This window comes from Trichomycterus rosablanca, chromosome 5 (genome assembly GCF_030014385.1).
Source record: "Trichomycterus rosablanca isolate fTriRos1 chromosome 5, fTriRos1.hap1, whole genome shotgun sequence".
NCBI classification, from domain to species: domain Eukaryota; kingdom Metazoa; phylum Chordata; class Actinopteri; order Siluriformes; family Trichomycteridae; genus Trichomycterus; species Trichomycterus rosablanca.
Window position 1 is genome coordinate 6,598,780 of NC_085992.1, and position 20,824 is coordinate 6,619,603.

At 40.8% G+C, this 20,824-nt stretch overlaps 1 long non-coding RNA gene across 1 annotated transcript in view; it reads right to left on the reverse strand.

Annotated features, from left to right (window-relative positions):
• The window catches only part of LOC134314827 (uncharacterized), a 127,085-nt gene that overhangs the window by 84,627 nt on the left and 21,634 nt on the right, over nt 1-20,824 (reverse strand). The window contains exon 2 of the long non-coding RNA XR_010012428.1: nt 8,611-8,703. This is a non-coding gene — a long non-coding RNA (uncharacterized LOC134314827). The remainder of the gene's footprint in view (nt 1-8,610; nt 8,704-20,824) is intronic.

Below are 20,824 nucleotides of genomic sequence, written 5' to 3' on the forward strand. Positions count from 1 at the left end.
AGTCGGATTTTCATTATTTACAGCCTGATAAACTCAGTAAACTCAGTGGAAAGGTCTTACTGCAAAGCCAAAGCACAGGGTTAAAAATGACACGAGCCCAGTCCACAGTGCATGAACAGTTAATTAGTTCACTGAGAGAAATACTGCTTAAAGAATTAAAACTTTTGAGTCCTGCAGCTTCACCGTATCAGCGAGATTCTATCGATGAATAATTCAGCTCATGTAATGAATAATAAACAGCAGAGAGAGTAAATCTTTAAAAGACGTACAGTTTGTGCCATATCGAGAGGCTTCTTTAAGAAATGATCAAAGCCAGTCGGTTACTTTCTGCTCAGATTGTGACTGTGTTCGTGATGCCTGATTCTGAATGATGAATGTTTTGCGGTATATACACTGATCAACCACCTCCTTGTTTCTACACTCACTGTCCATTTTATCAGCTCCACTTACCATATAGAAGCACTTTGTTCTACAACAGTTCTACAATTACTGACTGTATTCCATCTGTTTCTCTGCAAGCTTTCACCCTGTTCTTCAATGGTCAGGACTCTGCAAGGACCCTCACAGGACCACTACAGAGTAGGTATTATTTAGGTGGTGGATCATTCCCAGCACTGCAGTGACACTGTCATGGTGGTGCTGTGTTAGTGTGTGTTATGAGTGGATAAGACACAGCAGCGCTGATGGAGTTTTTAAACACCTCACTGTCACTACTGGACTGAGAATAGTCCACCAACCAAAAACATCCAGCCAACAGCGCCCCGTAGGCAGCGTCCTGTGACCACTGATGAAGATCTCAAAGATGACCAACTCAAACATCAGCAATAAATGAGCGATCGTCTCTGAATTTACATCTACAAGGTGGACAGTGAGTGAAAAACTCCATCAGCGCTGCTGTGTCTGATCCACTCATACCAGCACAACACACACTAACACACCACCACCCTGTGGTGGTTCTGTGGGGGTCCTGACCATTAAAGAACAGGGTGAAAGCAGGCTACAAAGGTATGTAGAGAAACAGATGGACTACAGTCAGTAATTGTAGAACTACAAAGTGCTTGTACAGTGTATCACAAAAGTGAGTACACCCCTCACATTTCTGCAGATATTTAAGTATATCTTTTCATGGGACAACACTGACAAAATGACACTTTGACACAATGAAAAGTAGTCTGTGTGCAGCTTATATAACAGTGTAAATTTATTCTTCCCTCAAAATAACTCAATATACAGCCATTAATGTCTAAACCACCGGCAACAAAAGTGAGTACACCCCTTAGTGAAAGTTCCTGAAGTGTCAATATTTTGTGTGGCCACCATTATTTCCCAGAACTGCCTTAACTCTCCTGGGCATGGAGTTTACCAGAGCTTCACAGGTTGCCACTGGAATGCTTTTCCACTCCTCCACTCACGGAGCTGGCGGATATTCGAGACTTTGCGCTCCTCCACCTTCCGCTTGAGGATGGCCCAAAGATGTTCTATTGGGTTTAGGTCTGGAGACATGCTTGGCCAGTCCATCACCTTTACCCTCAGCCTCTTCAATAAAGCAGTGGTCGTCTTAGAGGTGTGTTTGGGGTCATTATCATGCTGGAACACTGCCCTGCGACCCAGTTTCCGGAGGGAGGGGATCATGCTCTGCTTCAGTATTTCACAGTACATATTGGAGTTCACGTGTCCCTCAACGAAATGTAACTCCCCAACACCTGCTGCACTCATGCAGCCCCAGACCATGGCATTCCCAGCACCATGCTTGACTGTAGGCATGACACACTTATCTTTGTACTCCTCACCTGATTGCCGCCACACATGCTTGAGACCATCTGAACCAAACAAATTAATCTTGGTCTCATCAGACCATAGGACATGGTTCCAGTAATCCATGTCCTTTGTTGACATGTCTTCAGCAAACTGTTTGCGGGCTTTCTTGTGTAGAGACTTCAGAAGAGGCTTCGTTCTGGGGTGACAGCCATGCAGACCAATTTGATGTAGTGTGCGGCGTATGGTCTGAGCACTGACAGGCTGACCCCCCACCTTTTCAATCTCTGCAGCAATGCTGACAGCACTCCTGCGCCTATCTTTCAAAGACAACAGTTGGATGTGACGCTGAGCACGTGCACTCAGCTTCTTTGGACGACCAACACGAGGTCTGTTCTGAGTGGACCCTGCTCTTTTAAAACGCTGGATGATCTTGGCCACTGTGCTGCAGCTCAGTTTCAGGGTGTTGGCAATCTTCTTGTAGCCTTGGCCATCTTCATGTAGCGCAACAATTCGTCTTTTAAGATCCTCAGAGAGTTCTTTGCCATGAGGTGCCATGTTGGAACTTTCAGTGACCAGCATGAGAGAGTGTGAGAGCTGTACTACTAAATTGAACACACCTGCTCCCTATGCACACCTGAGACCTAGTAACACTAACAAATCACATGACATTTTGGAGGGAAAATGACAAGCAGTGCTCAATTTGGAAATTTAGGGGTGTAGTCTCTTAGGGGTGTACTCACTTTTGTTGCCGGTGGTTTAGACATTAATGGCTGTATATTGAGTTATTTTGAGGGAAGAATAAATTTACACTGTTATATAAGCTGCACACAGACTACTTTTCATTGTGTCAAAGTGTCATTTTGTCAGTGTTGTCCCATGAAAAGATATACTTAAATATCTGCAGAAATGTGAGGGGTGTACTCACTTTTGTGATACACTGTATATGGTAAGTGGAGCTGATAAAATGATCGGTGTATACAGACGTCTTTCCCTTCATCGTGTTCTTAAATGATTGGCTAAACGCACTAAGGCTGAGATTCTCATTTGCATAAACGTACTTTATGCAGAATCTGGAGTAAATTTAGTGTATTTTTTACTTCTCTATTGAAACACTGAACTGTTGGCTTACTGATCTGCAGGACTCAACTTCACCTAAGTTAGGTAAATAATCATTGCAGCATGACTGACGGCGATACCTTTCTGATTAGCCGAACATAAAACTAATTTATGTTTCAGTGATAAATATTTACCTGCCTTCCCCGGGGACGAATGTCAGGCTGCGTTAACACAGCTCGGAGGGAAATGAGCATGTATTCTTTATATACTTTTAGAAAAGCTTATTCTAGCAAAGCTGCCTGATGAATGAGGTTCTTTTCTCCAAGCCTTTCAGCGAAAGAAAATAAGCTCAACGTAGCAATTTAGCGAGCCGTATAAATCAGCTCACGACCACAAATAATTCTGTAAGGAGAGAATTTATATGTTTAATTACAGCGTGCAGGTGCCAGGCTTGTCTTCCTCATTATTCTAAGATATATGAAACATGCTTAATAACATGTACAACAGCGGCACAAAACCAAGACAAAGCAATTAGCCGGGCATTATTTAATAAGCTCCTTCCAAGAGATGCTCTAGTTCGGCCTGGTACTTCATAACCTACATCTCATTTCACAATGCGAGTGTTCCACTTTACCTAGGAATGGTTAGCTGTGTTAATTGTTATTTACATTTATCATTATGATAGTAATTACAAGAGCGAGAGGTGGATTCTTCCATCACTTTATTCTTCTTACTCTAAAATACTGTGGATAAACACAGGAAACCCTCAGCGAGTGGAAAAATTAAGGTACTTTTTGGTTTTCAGCCCTCACGTAGTATTTGGGGTTTTGGAAACTCCTGATCCTCCTTATCAGCTTAACAAAAGAAATAATTACAGGCCACTCAGGTGGCGCAGCGGTAAAAACACTGGAACCAGAGCTGGGATCTCGAATACATCGTATCGAATCTCAGCTCTGCCTACCGGCTGAGGCTGAGCGGCCACATGAACAACGATTGGCCTGTTGTTCAGATATGGATGGGACTAAGCCGGATGGGGTCTCTCTCTCATGACTGGTGCAATTACGACCTCTGCTGGCTGATTGATGGCGCCTGCACAGAGATGAGAAAAGAGTGCTCTCAGGGTGTGTCTCTCCGTACACAACGCTGAGCTGCACTGCACTCGTCAAAGTGCAGGTGATAAGATGCATACGGCATGCTGCGCACATGTCGGAGGGGGCGTGGGTTAGCTTCGTTCTCCTCAATCAAAGCAGAGATCGGCATTGGTGGAGAGGAAGCATGACGCAATCGGGTAATTGGACACTACAAGGGAGAAAAAAGGGGATTGAAAGACTTAATTGTGATTACAGATTAAATGCACATGAGAAGGAATTTTGGTGATGCAGCAGAGTCATGCGCTAGCCAAGCCCACCCACGCTAAAATATCAATCTCTTGAGTTATTCTCACAGCTGTACTATAGACCTGGCTGGGCATCCAACAGTCACAGTTGACTGTGACAGAGAAAGACGTTCAAGGTTCCCAATAGGTAATACCCTTCCTAATTCACGGCCATAAAAATCACGCTACGGACCGTGAAATGACCCATTTCCCATGTAATATGCAGTTTGTTGAAGGTTTGTGTTTGGCGTGTGTTTAACATTTTTCATTGGCATAGCATATGAAATTTGTAGAGCAATATGCAATATGAGGTGGTCCTAGCAATCATACAGTAGTTACATGAGTGTAACAGATCTTCTGTGGTGTAGTGTGTGGACAATGTTTGATTTACACCGATCAGCCATAACACCTCTTTGTTTCTACACTCACTGTCCATTTTATCAGCTCCACTTACCATATAGAAGCACTTTGAAGTTCTAAATTACTGACAGTAGTCCAACTGTTTCTCTACATACCTTTGTAGCCTGCTTTCACCCTGTTCTTCAATGGTCAGGACCACCACAGGACCACCACAGAGCAGGTATTATTTAGGTGGTGGATCATTCTCAGCTTTGCAGTGACAATGACATGGTGGGGGTGTGTTAGTGTGTGTTGTGCTGGTATGAGTGGATAAGACACAGTGGCGCTGCTGGAGTTTTTAAATACCATGTCCACTCACTGTCCACTCTATTAGACACTTGTACCTAGTTGGTCCACCTTGTAGATGTAAAGTCAGAGACGATCGCTCGTCTGTTGCTGCTGTTAGAGTTGGTCATCTTTGAGATCTTCATCAGTGGTCACAGGCGCTGCCCATGGGGCGTTGTTGGCTGGATATTTTTGGTTGGTGGACTATTCTCAGTCCAGCAGAGACAGTGAGGTGTTTAAAAACTCCATCAGCTGAGCTGTGTCTGATCCACTCATACCAGCACAACGCACACTAACACACCACCACCATGTCAGTGTCACTGCAGTGCTGAGAATGATCCAACACCCAAATAATTCCTGCTCTGTAGTGGTCCTAGGAGAGTCCTGACTATTGAAGAACAGGGTGAAAGCAGGCTAAAAAAGTATGCAGAGAAACAGATGGACTACAGTCAGTAATTGTAGAACTACAAAGTGCTTCTATAGGTAAGTGGAGCTGATAAATTTGACAGTGAGTGTAGAAACAATTAAGTGCATTTTGTCCCTTATGGTGATTCCATAATCAATGTAAAGTGTGCTTCTCTACACATTTGATCATCTCTGTGCTGCGCCTAAAAAGAAAGCAGCTTAAACACTCAGATAACTAAGTTTGGAAAACTTCCTAACACTTATGTGGACAAGGGGCGGGGTTAAGGATTTTCGTCTCTTAACTATTAAGGTAGCTGTGCTGTTTATTGTAGTTTCCATTTATTCTGTTATTCAAAGACCAGTATGAAATGTGCCACTTTTTTTTAAATGTAGTAGAGCCCTAGTTATACGAGTAGCATTATCAAAGACATGTACAGAACATCCATGTACAACCCCCATCCTTGTGATGAATTGGCGCCCTGCCCTGTGGACAGTGTTCCTGGTAGCACCAGACCTGCTGCAATTCTGTCAAATGTACCCTGGTTGGTAGGAATGTAAAGGTACACCACAAGGCGGTTAAAAATCGGTGTACATGTGCCACGATTCGAATCGGTTATTCATGTAAAATGAATCGATATTCACTTTAAACAGCAGAGGGCACTGGCGCTATTCACCTCGCCTGGTTGACGTCACTACAGAGTTGCCGGGTTCTGAATTTTCCAGCCAAATTTATTTATGTGAGGATACTTTCTTTATTTGTATTATTCATTTATTTATTTATTTAATGTGGGATTTCTTTTAAAATTTCATTTATGTGCAGCATTGATTGGCATCGTTTGTAACTACCTCAGAAGTAAAAGGACATTCATTATTTACATAAATAAAAGATTTTATTTTATTTTTGAAGAGAAATATTTAAAGGGAAATTTGTCATAATTTGTCTTTAATTTCATTTTGTTTAAAAAATCGTATCGTATCGTTGGTGAAAAAACGAACTGTTTGACAGTGTCTAATGTAACAGCATCTGAGGACTTAAAGGTCATACAACAACGGTTTTCAGCTTTTCCTCCATAAGAAGTGAGATTTTCTCAGACATCTCTAAAACGTTTCACAATATTAAGCACAGTGGATAGTGAAAGACCCAAATTATTTGCAATCTTCCATCACTTGTTATCTAATCACCTGCTTATTGTGGAAGGTTTCACAGCCCTACTCGGTCACGATTTTCCCCAGACACCAAATCTCATCACGAGGAAGCTGCCTGGAGACCTGAAGAAGCATGAAGAAGACTCATGCAGGTCCACTTTGGCTCACAGACATGTTTGATTTGGGCATTTGGAGTATTAGCAAAGCATTGGAACATCTTGGCAGAGTGGGCCATTTGACCATGCCAAAGCATTTTTAACAAAAAGACATGGGCTAGATAGCCTGAGCGAGCCTCTCCAGACTTATCTGGGCACCACGCCGGACACAAGCCATTTACTAAAAAAAGCATATTTAGTCCAGTAATAGCAGAGCAATCGTGCCTTTGCTGGCCCACTGGTGAAAATGAAAAGTCCAGTCAAACAGGATAGATAAAGAACTCTCCATATGGTGTCTGTACGATGTTTATACAGGTGTACTATATTAAAAAGGGTTTGAAATAAATGCTTCAATAAAAAAGTACTCTCAATACAATTTAAATATGCAGCACTGGTTAAAAGTGAAATAAAGCGAGTATATGGAGGCTTTAACGAAATACTTTAGTGGTTTTGTAATATTTAAGCCCTACCTAATTCATGGTCGTGAAAATCGTGTCACAGACTGTGAAGTGAGCCATTTCCAGTGTAATATGCAATTTGCTGTGAAATTCTTAACTTAACTTAAAGGTTTGTGTTTAGCGATTTCAAGTTTTTAATTCGTGTAGCGTTCAAGTGTCTCACGTTTACTGGTTAATTTACACGTCCTAGAAATCCTACGGCAATTAAGTTAGCAATCAGTTAGTCAAAACGTCCAAGATGTGGGCCGCTCAGGTGGCGCAGCGGTAAAAACACATGCTGGAACCAGAGCTGGGATCTCGAATACATTGTATCGAATCTCAGCTCTGCCTACTAGCTGAGGCTGAGCGGCCACATGAACAACGATTGGCCTGCTGTTCAGATATGGGCGGGACTAAGCCGGATGGGGTCTCTCTCATGACTGGTGCAATTACGACCTCTGCTGGCTGATTGATGGCGCCTGCACAAAAATGAGAAGAGAGTGCTCTCAGGGTGTGTCTCTCCGTACACAACGCTGAGCTGCACTGCACTCGTCAAAGTCAAAGTGATAAGATGCATACGGCACACTGCCCACATGACGGAGGGGGCGTGGGATAGCTTCGTTCTCCTCAATCAAAGCATTGGTGGAGAAGAAGCATGAAAACAATCAAGGAGGTGACAAACAGAGCCGATCAGAGCGATCATCTCTGACTTTACATCTACAAGGTGGACCAACTAGGTAGGAGTGCCTAATAGAGTGGACAGTGAGTGGACATGGTATTTACAAACTCCAGCAGCGCTGCTGTGTCTGATCCACTCATACCAGCACAACACACACTAACACACCACCACCATGTCAGCGTCACTACAGTGCTGAGAATGATCCACCACCTAAATAATACCTGCTCTGTGGTGGTCCTGTGGGGGTCCTGACCATTGAAAAACAGAGTGAAAGCATGCTAAAGATGGACTGCAGTCAGTAATTGTAGAACTGCAAAGTGCTCCTATATGGTAAGTGGAGCTGATAAAATGGACAGTGAGTGTAGAAACAAGGAGGTGGTTTTAATGTTATGGCTGATCAGTGTGTGTACCAGATGTGTGTGTCCAAATATAGTGTTTGTAAAAAAGTATGTAATACACAACAGGACAGTGATAGTTAAGTGGTTAAGGTACTGATCTTGTAATCAGAAGGTTGCCGGTTCAAGCCTTACTGCTGCCAAGTTGCCACTGTTGGACCCTCAATTGCTCAAACTGTTCAGTCATAATTGTGAGTCGCTTTGGATAAAAGCGTCAGATAAATGCAACAAATGTAAACAATTACTCTATATCATTACTCTACTCATGCCAAGTAAACCAGTATGAGCGCTCTCCTTCCAGAAGTGATCATGCTGCCCTCTCGACCAGCTCCCTCTCACAAATGCCACGTTTCCAACAGAGTAATTAGCTTTTATGTGCTAAAACCAGCTTTTACAGGGGCCAAATTGAATTTGGTCGATTCAGGATAGAAGGAAACTGGGCTGTAACAGGAGCTAACAGGCGCTGGGTGTCAACGGGCAGGATGGATGGATTGCGAGATGGCCTTGGCACAGCTCCTACCTGTCTGAGCCCTGCTGGCACTTCTCCAACCGCTTAAGCATCCATCAGCCTGTTGTCTCAGTGACTGGCTGGCCTCATCTGCTGCTGCTGCTGCTGGGGACATACACAGAAACACATGCATGGCGGCGAGTTAGGAAGGGAGAACACAATAGCTGGGTAAGTCGAGCTACTGAACTCCTACCGCATCAAGTTTCATTCTTTTTGGCACGAGATGCAAAGCTTGAAGGGCATCTAAACCCCCCCACACCTAACTAATTTCAGCCTGAAAGATCACGGTTAGGCAAGCAGGAGCAAATTATACTTTTCAGCATCCGTCTTTGTTCCTTGTTTTGTCGCATCTAGGAAGGATCTTGATTCGTCTCCCCCGCAGGATGACAGGAGAGGTTGCTGTCGCACCTGTTTTCTGGCAGGAAGAAGGCTCGGGCTTAGGGTTATTTTATAATGAGTAGAGGCAACGCTCACAGGGACTGTCAGATGTACCACATCCCACCAGCAGGAAAGCAGAGACAAGAGTGAGAAGAGACAAAAAGAAGCAGATGAAGAATGATTAATAATATTTGATAATATGTGATATCTGAAAAACAAAAAAAAAACAAAAAACTTTTTTTTTAGTTTAAATGTTGCCTATTTAGGGCCTTAATAAGAAAAATTAAGCTACATTAGCTATATTGTGTAGTACTGTATGTGACATAAAATTGCAAAATTAAATATTTGAAGAACATAAAAAATTTACTAAACAAGGCAAATAAATATTAATAAAATACTGACATTTAACATTTTTAAATGAAGTGATTTATGGGCAGCTGTAGCCTAGTGATTAAGGTACTGGGCTAGTAATCAGAAGGTTGCTGGTTCAAACAACACAACTGCCAGGTTGCTGCTGTTGGGCCCTTGAGCAAGGCCCTTAACCCTCAATTGCTCAGACTGTATACTGTCACTGTACTGTAAGTTGCTTTGGATAAAGGTATCTGCTAAATGCCTAAAATGTAAATGTAACAAAAAGTTAATAGCTCTGTGGGTAGCACTGCCACCTCACAGCAAGAAGGGGGTTCAAATCCTAGGTGAAGTGGTCAGGGTCCAGTTTGAATGTTCTTCCCATGTCTGCATTGGTTTCCTTAATCAGGTTAATCAGATACAAAACTGCCCTTAGATTAGTGTGTGTGTGTGTGTGAGTGTTTGCCCTGTGATGGATGGGCAACCTGTCCAGGGCTTTTTCTACCTTTTTCCTAATAAATCTGACCCACCGTGACCCTGACCAGGATAAAGCAGTGGTTAAACAGACAATAAATGAATAAATGAATGAATTAATGTTTTTGTATGATTATTACAATGACGTCCAAGTGGCCTGACTAACTATCTTTGGACTTGTGGGACACCCACATGGAAACAGGGAGAACATGCAAACTCCACACAAAAATAACTCAAATTCATGGGAATGGTAAATCAAACCTAAGCTCTTCTTGCTATGAGGAGACAGCACTACCCACTGTGCTGTCCTCTTAACCTACATGCAAACCGTGGATTTGGATGCATTTTGCACATAAACACAAATACATAAAATAATGATAAATAGAGTAGAGGCATAGTGGGCCAACTATCAAATTGTAAAGTCGATTTTATGACCTACTGTTTATGGGTAATTATGAGAGCAGGTGTATGAATACGGCGTACACCGCCTCGGTTTGAAACACGCACCAGTTTGGGTTATTCAGAACAATAATGCTTAATAACCATCTGTGTGTATTAATAAGTGCATACTGCATACAGCCATTAATAAGTACACTACTGCATGTGTGTAAGGGGATTTTGTGCAGAGGGTTATGAAATTGAGGTCACCCTGGTTAGAGTATTTGTTTTTCTCTCTATCAATATCATATTCTGGCTCTGATTACCAATATTTCAATATATTCCTAAGTGGAATTGTATTGTGCTTGTATTTTACCTTTAAAATGTTATACCAGCAAGTAAAAATATCTTAAATGAAGGTATATTTTAGCTTTCGTTCTTTTTATTATTATAAAGTTTGGGCCTTGTGTAAAATATAGTAAAATAAAAAATCTTCATTTTTGACTGACAAATGTAGAAAAAAATTTATCCAAAGTGACTTACAATTGCGACTGTATACATCGATCAGCCATAACATTAAAACCACCTCCGTGTTTCTACACTCACTGTCCATTTTATCAACTCCACATATAGAAGCACTTTGTAGTTCTACAATTACTGACTGTAGTCCATCTATTTCTCTACATACTTTTTTAGCCTGCTTTCACCCTGTTCTTCAATGGTCAGGACCCCCACAGGACCCCCATAGAGTAGGTGTTATTTAGGTGGTGGATAATTCTCAGCACTGCAGTGACACTGACATGGTGGTGGTGTGTTAGTGTGTGTTGTGCTGGTGTGAGTGGATCAGACACAGCAGCACTGCTGGAGTTTTTAAATACCGTGTCCACTCACTGTCCACTCCATTAGACACTCCTACGTATTTGGTCCACCTTGTAGATTTAAAGTCAGAGACGATCGCTCATCTATTGCTGCTGTTTGAGTTGGTCACTTTCTAGACCTTCATCAGTGGTCACAGGACGCTGCCCACGGGGCGCTGTTGGCTGGATATTTTTGGTTGGTGGACTATTCTCAGTCCAGCAAGTAACAGTGAGGTTTTTAAAAACTCCAGCAGTGCTGCTGTGTCTGATCCACTCATACCAGCACAACACACACTAACACACCACCACCATGTCAGTGTCACTGCAGTGCTGAGAATGATCCACCACCCAAATAATACCTGCTCTGTGGTGGTCCTGTGGGCGTCCTGACCATCGAAGAACAGGGTGAAAGCAGGCTAAAAAAAGTATGTAGAGAAACAGATGGACTACAGTCAGTAATTGCAGAACTACAAAGTGTTTCTATATGGTAAGTGGAGCTGATAAAATGGACAGTGAATGTAGAAACAAGGAGGTGGTTTTAATGTTATGACTGATCAGTTTATTACGTATATGTACAGTATATACTTCATGTTCCCATGTTTACTTATTGTATGTGTAAGCACCGTTGGATTGCTGCTCAATTTCATTGTACATTGTGCAATGACAATAAAGGTGGGGCTTAAAACGGCAACCTTCAAATTACTAGTCCAGAATCTCAACCGCTAGGCTACAATTGACGTAGCCTGGATGTTTTCACTGATGACGTGTATCATATTAGTTCTTGTATTCAAACTGTATTAATTTCTACATGCTCTACAAGACGTTCAGGTTTGGTAGATCACATTAATGGTGCTTAAAAAGTGTTGCCACCATTCTATCTGAGGTAGAAAGCCTGAAGTTACACAATCATTAAGGGAATTTTGCAAAACACACACGTTTTTTAACCTGTGAAATGTTCTGTTAATAAATTAATATGTACATTTTCTGCAGGCGTTTTGCTAACCTTACTAATCTTACAACATCATGGTTGCTTTTTCTTCTTCCTGAGCTGCGTCTTTGTGTGTACTGCACTGGGCCCAGTGCTCTTTCGCCCCATTTATTCACATCTGGGTCAGCCTCTGAATCCCTCTCATGCAATACAGTACACACACCTCCTATCTCCTCTTGCTACGTCTTTAAATTGTTTAGTCAGGAATGTACAGTTTGCAGGTTCTATCACTGACAAGGTTTGCTTACCTGAACATTTTATTGAGCACCATCCCTTATTAGAGCTGCTTTGGGCTTTTGTTCACTGGTGAGGACTTGAAATTCTATTAAAAAAAGGATTAGAAGAGCATCACAGAAGGTATTTAAAAAACAAAGGTTGCTGTGGCGTCCTAGCATGAGAGTCTGTTCAGATCCATGCGGTTCGAGCAAGAAAATCCAGCTCAGTCTTCACAGAGCTTCCACTGGCACAAGGGAAATTATACAAAAAAGACCTGCAGTGTTTTGGCCGCTTCCAAAAATAAGCAACCTTTTGATGTGTGTTTTTGTTGAAGGCAAAAGCAACATTTTAATGCACCAAGTGGGACAGAAGAACACAGGTAAATGACACGGTTGTCCTATGCTCCTCCGCCCCGTGGCCCGCCGGATTCTATATTCTATAAAATAACCTCTCACACAGAGAAACATAAAGAAAGAGAGAAGGAATGTCAGAGAGAGAACAAATATGAGAGAGAGAGAAAAAAAAAAAACTGTCCACAATCTTGAAGCCCAGTTAGAGCCCGTTTTAGTGAAGGCCCCTGGCAAGAGTGTTCAAACAGCCGTGATATTAAAATAAAAAGTGTGCAGGAGCGCTAAGGTTTGGAGCGATCCATAACGGGGTATTGATCAAGGTTAGGGCTCTGCGAGAGCGCATCATTCCGATCATGTCGTCGACTGCAGGGCATCAAACCAACACACACACAAACAAACACACAAATAGGTGTGTGCTCCAAAAAAAAAAAGAAAAAACGGGATTCCACATCTGAGCTAACAAGAAAATCTCAAGGGCTTGCTAGCACTCACAGGAGCGCTACGTTTTGTAGCATTATTCCATAATAATAATAAAAAAAACACTTCTGTCAAAGCAGAAAGACTAAACAGCTCAGCACATGTTCAAAACATCCCTGAACCAGCAATCCCAACCAGCAAGAAAAACCTCGGGCGAGTAAATAGCTCTGATTTATTCTCCCCGTCTCTTCTGGTGGTTTATACTGGTGAACCAGTGAGCAGACTGTGACAGTCCACACGTCTGATTAGGGGGAACCCACACCGGTAAGCAGTGAAGTAAGAAGTGATGTTGTAAGTCAGTTTGATGTTTAAAGGGAAACAGGGAGGATTTATAGGCTTTTTCATAGACAATGTGGGACTATTTGAGTTTTCATGTGCTGCATTATGTTCAACCTGCCAAAACACTCTGCAGATTTACTCAGTGTGTTCAGGACTTGGCAAAAAGCAACCAGACTTCATACCAAATGGGAAAAGCATTAATACACCTATGCTGAAACATCGTCATCACTTTTATTCAGGCTAAAAATCAAACTAATGCCTAAAGTAAATATTTTATCCTGGTTATGTTCTAGTGTTAGCCAATATCCCAGCCAAATTTAGTCAATAATCACATTAAACAATATACAATATGTCACATACGGCCAGTTTCACCCCTAATTAAAAATAAAATAAAGCAACTTTAGTTAAGCTAAAGATGATCTTTGTCCTCGGCAGCCTCTCAGCCCACAACACTGTAATTGTCTTCCTAAATAGGTGTTTTTAGTGGTAATTTTAGTAGCAATTACATCTCATTTCCCCTAAGCATGAGATGACAGTTTAGGTTTTCTTGCTGACCCTGGCAAAATACCACTGTTCCATGTACAATACTAGTACTGGGTGTGCTCAAACCAGCCCATTTATTAGGTGCTGTCCTGTTCATTTCAGACCTTAAAACTAATTTTAATATAAAACAAAGACCGTCTCAGTAAGCACAAAAATGTTTAGCAAACTTTAAATAATCCTCGCATTTATTAAAGTATAAAAATACCAATTAGCTTTTTTTGTATTTATTCTGTGTGGTTTTATTATTTTTAAAAAAATCTATTTTACGTTCTTTTTCTATTTTTATATCAATTTACTATTGTTATTCATTATTATTATTATTATTATTATTATTATTATTATTATTATTATTATTATCATTATTATTATTATTATTATTATTATTATCATTATTATTATTATTATTATTATTGTTTTATTATTACTATTACTGTTATTATTATTATTATTATTATTATTATCATTGTTATGCATTTATTATTATTATTATTATTATTATTATTATCAATAATATGTATTTATTATTATTATATTATTATATTATTGTTGTTGTTATTGTTGTTTAGTTATTATTATGTATTTATTATAATTATTATTAATAATATTATTATTGTTATTTTGTTATTATTATTATTGTTATGTATTTATTATTATTATTATTATTATTATTTATTAGTAGTATTATTAGTGTTATTAGTATTATAATATTTTATTATTATTACTTTAATTATTATTATATTTATGTTATTATTATTATTTGTATTATTATTTCTATTATTTTTGCTCTTTTTTCTCAATTTTATTCTCTTCTATGTTACTTTGTTTATTTTCATTTAATTTATTTTAATTCTGTTTTTTGTTTTGTTGTGTTTCAGTTTTGATTAGTTTTATTTTTTGGGGGTTGCAATATCATACAAATATGCAGTGGCAGTAATACTGGACAGAAGTAGCCCAAGAGAATGATCAAATATGGCAAAAGCCATCTGAAGCTTGTCCCTTCTACTCAGAAGCTCGGCTACAGTGCAGCGTCTGACACTGGCGAACGTCGCTGGCACCGAGACGCGATTCTATATTGTTTCTCTGCTTTCTCATTTGCTTGTCAGGGAGCAGTCTGGTCAGTCTAAATAGAGAAATTCCCTGCTTACTCATGCATACCACGGGCAAATTGTCCCCCTCAGATCCCGGCCCTGGCGTGTGATTTGTGCTAGACAGCGTGACACAGAGAGTCTCTGCCTCATTGGAAAAGGGCAGCTCAGAAATAGACAAACTAGTCCGAGAGGTGCATTTGAAGAAAATTGTATCTTTCGGAGCTCTGAGCAGGGAAGATGATGCTGGGAGAGGAGTAAGATGCCTTTCAGTGCCGACCTTGGCAGCAGAGTGGGCGGTCGGCAGCATTTAGAAAGGTCTACCCGAGGCTGTCGTGTACGGTATTGTCATCATACTTTGAATTATGAGGTGAGGGAGAAAAAAAGGAGTCAGAAACAAAATAACAGAACAAAATATCAAACAGCCCTCGCAGAGGAGGCAAATATTGCTACTTGATAAAGAGGCTTCACAGACCCTGTCTGTCGTCCACAAGTGCCGCGTGGGTTGTCGATTTGTAACTGGACACTATTTTGTAGGACAGAAGTTTTGCTGAATTGTTAGCGAGCTCAAGACTGAAACAATTTCTCTCTCTGATGGTCACCCATGCGGAGAGTGTGGGTGACACACGGCATGATAAAGCAGTAATGGGACGCCCACAGACAGCCTCTCATTTCCACTAGGTGGGCGACTGTGTGCAGAACAATCATCTTTAATATTAATAATGGCTTCATGCGCCCCCTACGGACCGTGTGATTTCCTTCCCTGTGTGCTCATCCATGCTGCGCCGCTGCACAACGAGCGCTGATTATTAATGCTTTTAGCAACTTTGCCTTCAAGATCATTTGTAATAACAGAGAACATCAGTTAGCGCTGAATTAGATCAATTAGACGGCACTCTTAAAAGAGGTTATGGAGCAATTCATAAATGGAGCTATGAGGGAAGGGGAGAGAGGGGGGGAACACTCAGCCATGTTATAGTCCATGAATAACAATGAGAAGGTATCAGACAGTATAACAGCGTGAGATCAGGCAGAGACCTGTTGAGAGCTTCAGCTATAATGGAGCTCAGATAAACTTCTGGCTTGTTACCAATGAGAGAAATGTCAAATCAAAAGTACCCACAAGTACACGGGGCAGATCTGAGCAAATTCAGTACATTTGGCTAAAATACAGTAAAGTGTTTTATCATGTATAAACTTTGATGTTGCCATAGTTTATGTTGGTACTTTGCATCACTTTTCACCTTTAATTCTCTGCCACTTGCACCACCACCATGCTGGATGATAAAGGCTGCAGACTAGCACCTGCCCCTCTCCTTTTTCTTTCTTAAGTTTTAATTAAGTTACTTTGTTAAGATTGCTTTTAATTCTTAGATAATAAAGTACTTAGCGTTATGTGGAATATGCACACCGTGTCCACTCACTGTCCACTCTATGAGACACTCCTACCTAGTTGGTCCACCTTGTAAATGTAAAGTCAGAGATGATCGCTCATCTATTGCTGCTGTTTGAGTTGGTCATCTTCTAGACCTTCATCAGTGGTCACAGGACGCAGCCCACGGGACGCTGTTGGCTAAATATTTTTGGTTGGTGGACTATTCTCAATCCAGCAGTGACAGTGAGGTGTTTAAAAACTACAGCAGCGCTGCTATGTCTGATCCACTCATACCAGCATAACACACACTAACACACCACCACCATGTCAGTGTCACTGCAGTGCTGAGAATGATCCACCCACCACCCAAATAATACCTGCTCTGTAGTGGTCCTGGGAGAGTCCTGACCATCGAAGAACAGGGTAAAAGCAGGCTAAAAAAGCATGCAGAGAAATAGATGGACTACCGGCAGTAATTGTAGAACTACAAAGTGCTTCTATATGGTAAGTGGAGCTGATAAAATGGACAGTGAGTGTAGAAACAAGGAGGTGGTTTTAATGTTATGCCTGATTAGTGTAAGTCGCTTATGTTGAGATAAAAAATGACCAATAATAATTTTTGATGTGCAAGCACAACAATTCTTACAAAACCACAGTCATATTATTTTTCTTGTTGTCAAAAAATAAAAATTTATAATGAATAAAAATGTATTATTATTATTATTATTATTATTATTATTATTATTACTATTATTATTACTGATAATAATTAATAAATTATTTTTTTATTTATTTTTATTTTTTTATTTATTTATTTTTTACAAAGCAATACTAATACTAATACTAAAAATAATCGGAGTATCTACAGTGCCTTGCAAAAGTATTCAGCCCCCTTGAACTTTTCAACCTTTTGCCACATTTCAGGCTTCAAACATAACGATATGAAATTGTAATTTTTTGTGAAGAATCAACAACAAGTGGGACACAATCGTGAAGTGGAACGAAATTTATTGGATATTTTAAACTTTTTTTAGAAATAAAAAACTGAAAAGTGGGGCGTGCAATATTATTCAGCCCCCTTGCGTTAATACTTTGTAGCGCCACCTTTTGCTGCGATTACAGCTGCAAGTCGCTTGGGGTATGTCTCTATCAGTTTTGCACATCGAGATACTGAAATTTTTGCCCATTCTTCCTTGCAAAACAGCTCGAGCTCAGTGAGGTTGGATGGAGAGCGTTTGTGAACAGCAGTTTTCAGCTCTTTCCACAGATTCTCGATGGGATTCAGGTCTGGACTTTGACTTGGCCATTCTAACACCTGGATATGTTTATTTGTGAACCATTCCATTAAAGATTTTGCTTTATGTTTTGGATCATTGTCTTGTTGGAAGATAAATCTCCGTCCCAGTCTCAGGTCTTTTGCAGACTGCAACAGGTTTTCTTCCAGAATGGTCCTGTATTTGGCTCCATCCATCTTCCCATCAATTTTAACCATCTTCCCTGTCCCTGCTGAAGAAAAGCAGGCCCAAACCATGATGCTGCCACCACCATGTTTGACAGTGGGGATGGTGTGTTCAGGGTGATGAGCTGTGTTGCTTTTACGCCAAACATAACGTTTTGCATTGTGGCCAAAAAGTTCGATTTTGGTTTCATCTGACCAGAGCACCTTCTTCCACATGTTTGGTGTGTCTCCCAGGTGACTTTTTATAGATATCTTTGAGAAATGGCTTTCTTCTTGCCACTCTTCCATAAAGGCCAGATTTGTGCAGTGTACGACTGATTGTGTCCTATGGACAGAGTCTCCCACCTCAGCTGTAGATCTCTGCAGTTCATTCAGAGTGATCATGGGCCTCTTGGCTGCATCTCTGATCAGTCTTCTCCTTGTTTGAGCTGAAAGTTTAGAGGGACGGCCGGGTCTTGGTAGATTTGCAGTGGTCTGATACTCCTTCCATTTCAATATGATCGCTTGCACAGTGCTCCTTGAGATGTTTAAAGCTTGGGAAATCTTTTTGTATCCAAATCCGGCTTTAAACTTCTCCACAACAGTATCTCGGACCTGCCTGGTGTGTTCCTTGGTCTTCATGATGCTCTCTGCGCTTTAAACAGAACTCTGAGACTGTCACAGAGCAGGTGCATTTATACGGAGACTTGATTACACACAGGTGGATTCTATTTATCACCATCAGTCATTTAGGTCAACATTGGATCATTCAGAGATCCTCACTGAACTTCTGGAGTGAGTTTGCTGCACTGAAAGTAAAGGGGCTGAATAATATTGCACGCCCCACTTTTTAGTTTTTTATTTCTAAAAAAAGTTTAAAATATCCAATAAATTTCGTTCTACTTCACGATTGTGTCCCACTTGTTGTTGATTCTTCACAAAAAATTACAATTTCATATCGTTATGTTTGAAGCCTGAAATGTGGCAAAAAATTGAAAAGTTCAAGGGGGCTGAATACTTTTGCAAGGCACTGTATATTTTTGTCACCATTAAATGGCTTGTCCAACTTTTTAAAAATGTTTGGAAATGTTAAAACACTTACGTAGTTTAAAGTTTATTATTTTATTTAAGGGATTCGTTTATCCCGAGATGTGCTTTTAAATAAATCGGATTTAATGGCCAAGTCCTAATAAGTGCGATCACTACCGGTTAAAATTACAAGATGCAGCCACGCTCCAATTAATGATGTAATGGAGGGAATTTGGCCATTTGGCACCACAGTGGTTGGCAACCTTTCGTCTGTGACAGCTTCCAGCCGGACCCTGGAGAGAACGGCTTGACTTTAAGCTCACCCCCCATTACACTCGTCATTCAGTAAGCCCAGCCTCTACACACCCACTCACCCACACAAACAAACACATACACACATATACACACTGCATTACACTTAAAACATGTCTTTCATTTAGATCTGTAGAAAGTGTGAGAACTTGAGCTATCAAAACTGCAGACACAATTTAAAATACCAGAATGTAGAAATATATATACAGTATATATACACTCACTTCCATTTTATCAGCTCCACTTACCATGTAGAAGCACTTTGTAGTTCTACAATTACTGACTGTAGTCCATCTGTTTCTCTGCATAATTTGTTAGCCCCCTTTCAAGCTGTTCTTGAATGGTCAGGACCCCCACAGGACCACTACAGAGCAGGTATTATTTAGGTGGTGGATCATTCTCAGCACTGCAGTGACACTGACATGGTGGTGGTGGGTTAGTGTGTGTTGTGCTGGTATGAGTGGATCAGACACAGCAGCGCTGCTGAAGTTTTTAAATATCTCACTGTCACTGCTGGACTGAGAATAGTCCACCAACCAAAAATATCCAGCCAACAGCGCCCCGTGGGCAGCGTCCTGTAACCACCGATGAAGGTCTAGAAGATGATCAACTCAAACAGCAGCAATAGATGAGCAATCTTCTCTGACTTCACATCTACAAGGTGGACCAACTAGGTAGGAGTGTCTAATAGAGTGGACAGTGAGTGGACACGGTATTTAAAAACTCCAGCAGTGCTGCTGTGTCTGATCCACTCATACCAGCACAACACACACTAACACACCACCACCATGTCAGTGTCACTGCAGAGCTGAGAATGATCCACCACCTAAATAATACCTGCTCTGTAGTGGTCCTGTGGGGGTCCTGACCATTGAAGAACAGGGTGAAAGCAGGCTAAAAAAGTATGTGAAGAAACAGATGAACTACAGTCAGTAATTGTAGAACTACAAAGTGCTTCTATATGGTAAGTGGAGCTGATAAAATGGACAGTGAGTGTAGAAACAAGGAGGTGGTTTTAATGTTATGGCTGATCGGTGTATATAGATATATTAAATCCCAAGACTTCAAGTTCATGTCTCGTACATGTCTGTCAACCTTTGACTTTAATTGTAGAACCACATTTCCACACGTCATCTGCAGAATCTTCATCTTTAACAGAGCATTTGTACTTTTACTTGAGCAAGGAATTTGGTGTTACTTCCGTCACCTCTTCTAGCCGTAAATATCAGGCAGAAAAGTCCGCCGTTGTCCGTGAGCCACAAAAAACAGAGAATTTCTGCCCTTTGATGGCCAAGATCATTTTCCCACTTTCTCCTGCTTCCAACTGATCTTTAATCTGTCAGCCAACATCTGCTACTCAGATTATGAAAACAGCTCCTGACAATACTAATAAATCACAGCCGTCTTTCCAATCAGGTGAATACTTGTGAATTATTCTCAACAGACATCATATTTCTATAACAGATGCTCTGAGGATAGATTTGGTCTGACCTGGTGGCCACACTAAAGTAAAACAGTCCTGTCCAGTTCTGCACAAATATCACAGTGTTTTTCTTCACGGCCTAAGACGTTATGTGGGCCTGTGCTCCTCTGGGAAGGCTTTCCACAAGAGTTGAAGAGTGTCTGTCAGAATTTGTGCCCATTTAGTCAGATATGTGTAATTTCTGGAATTGACTTGGTTGAGAATGACTGCCTGGAA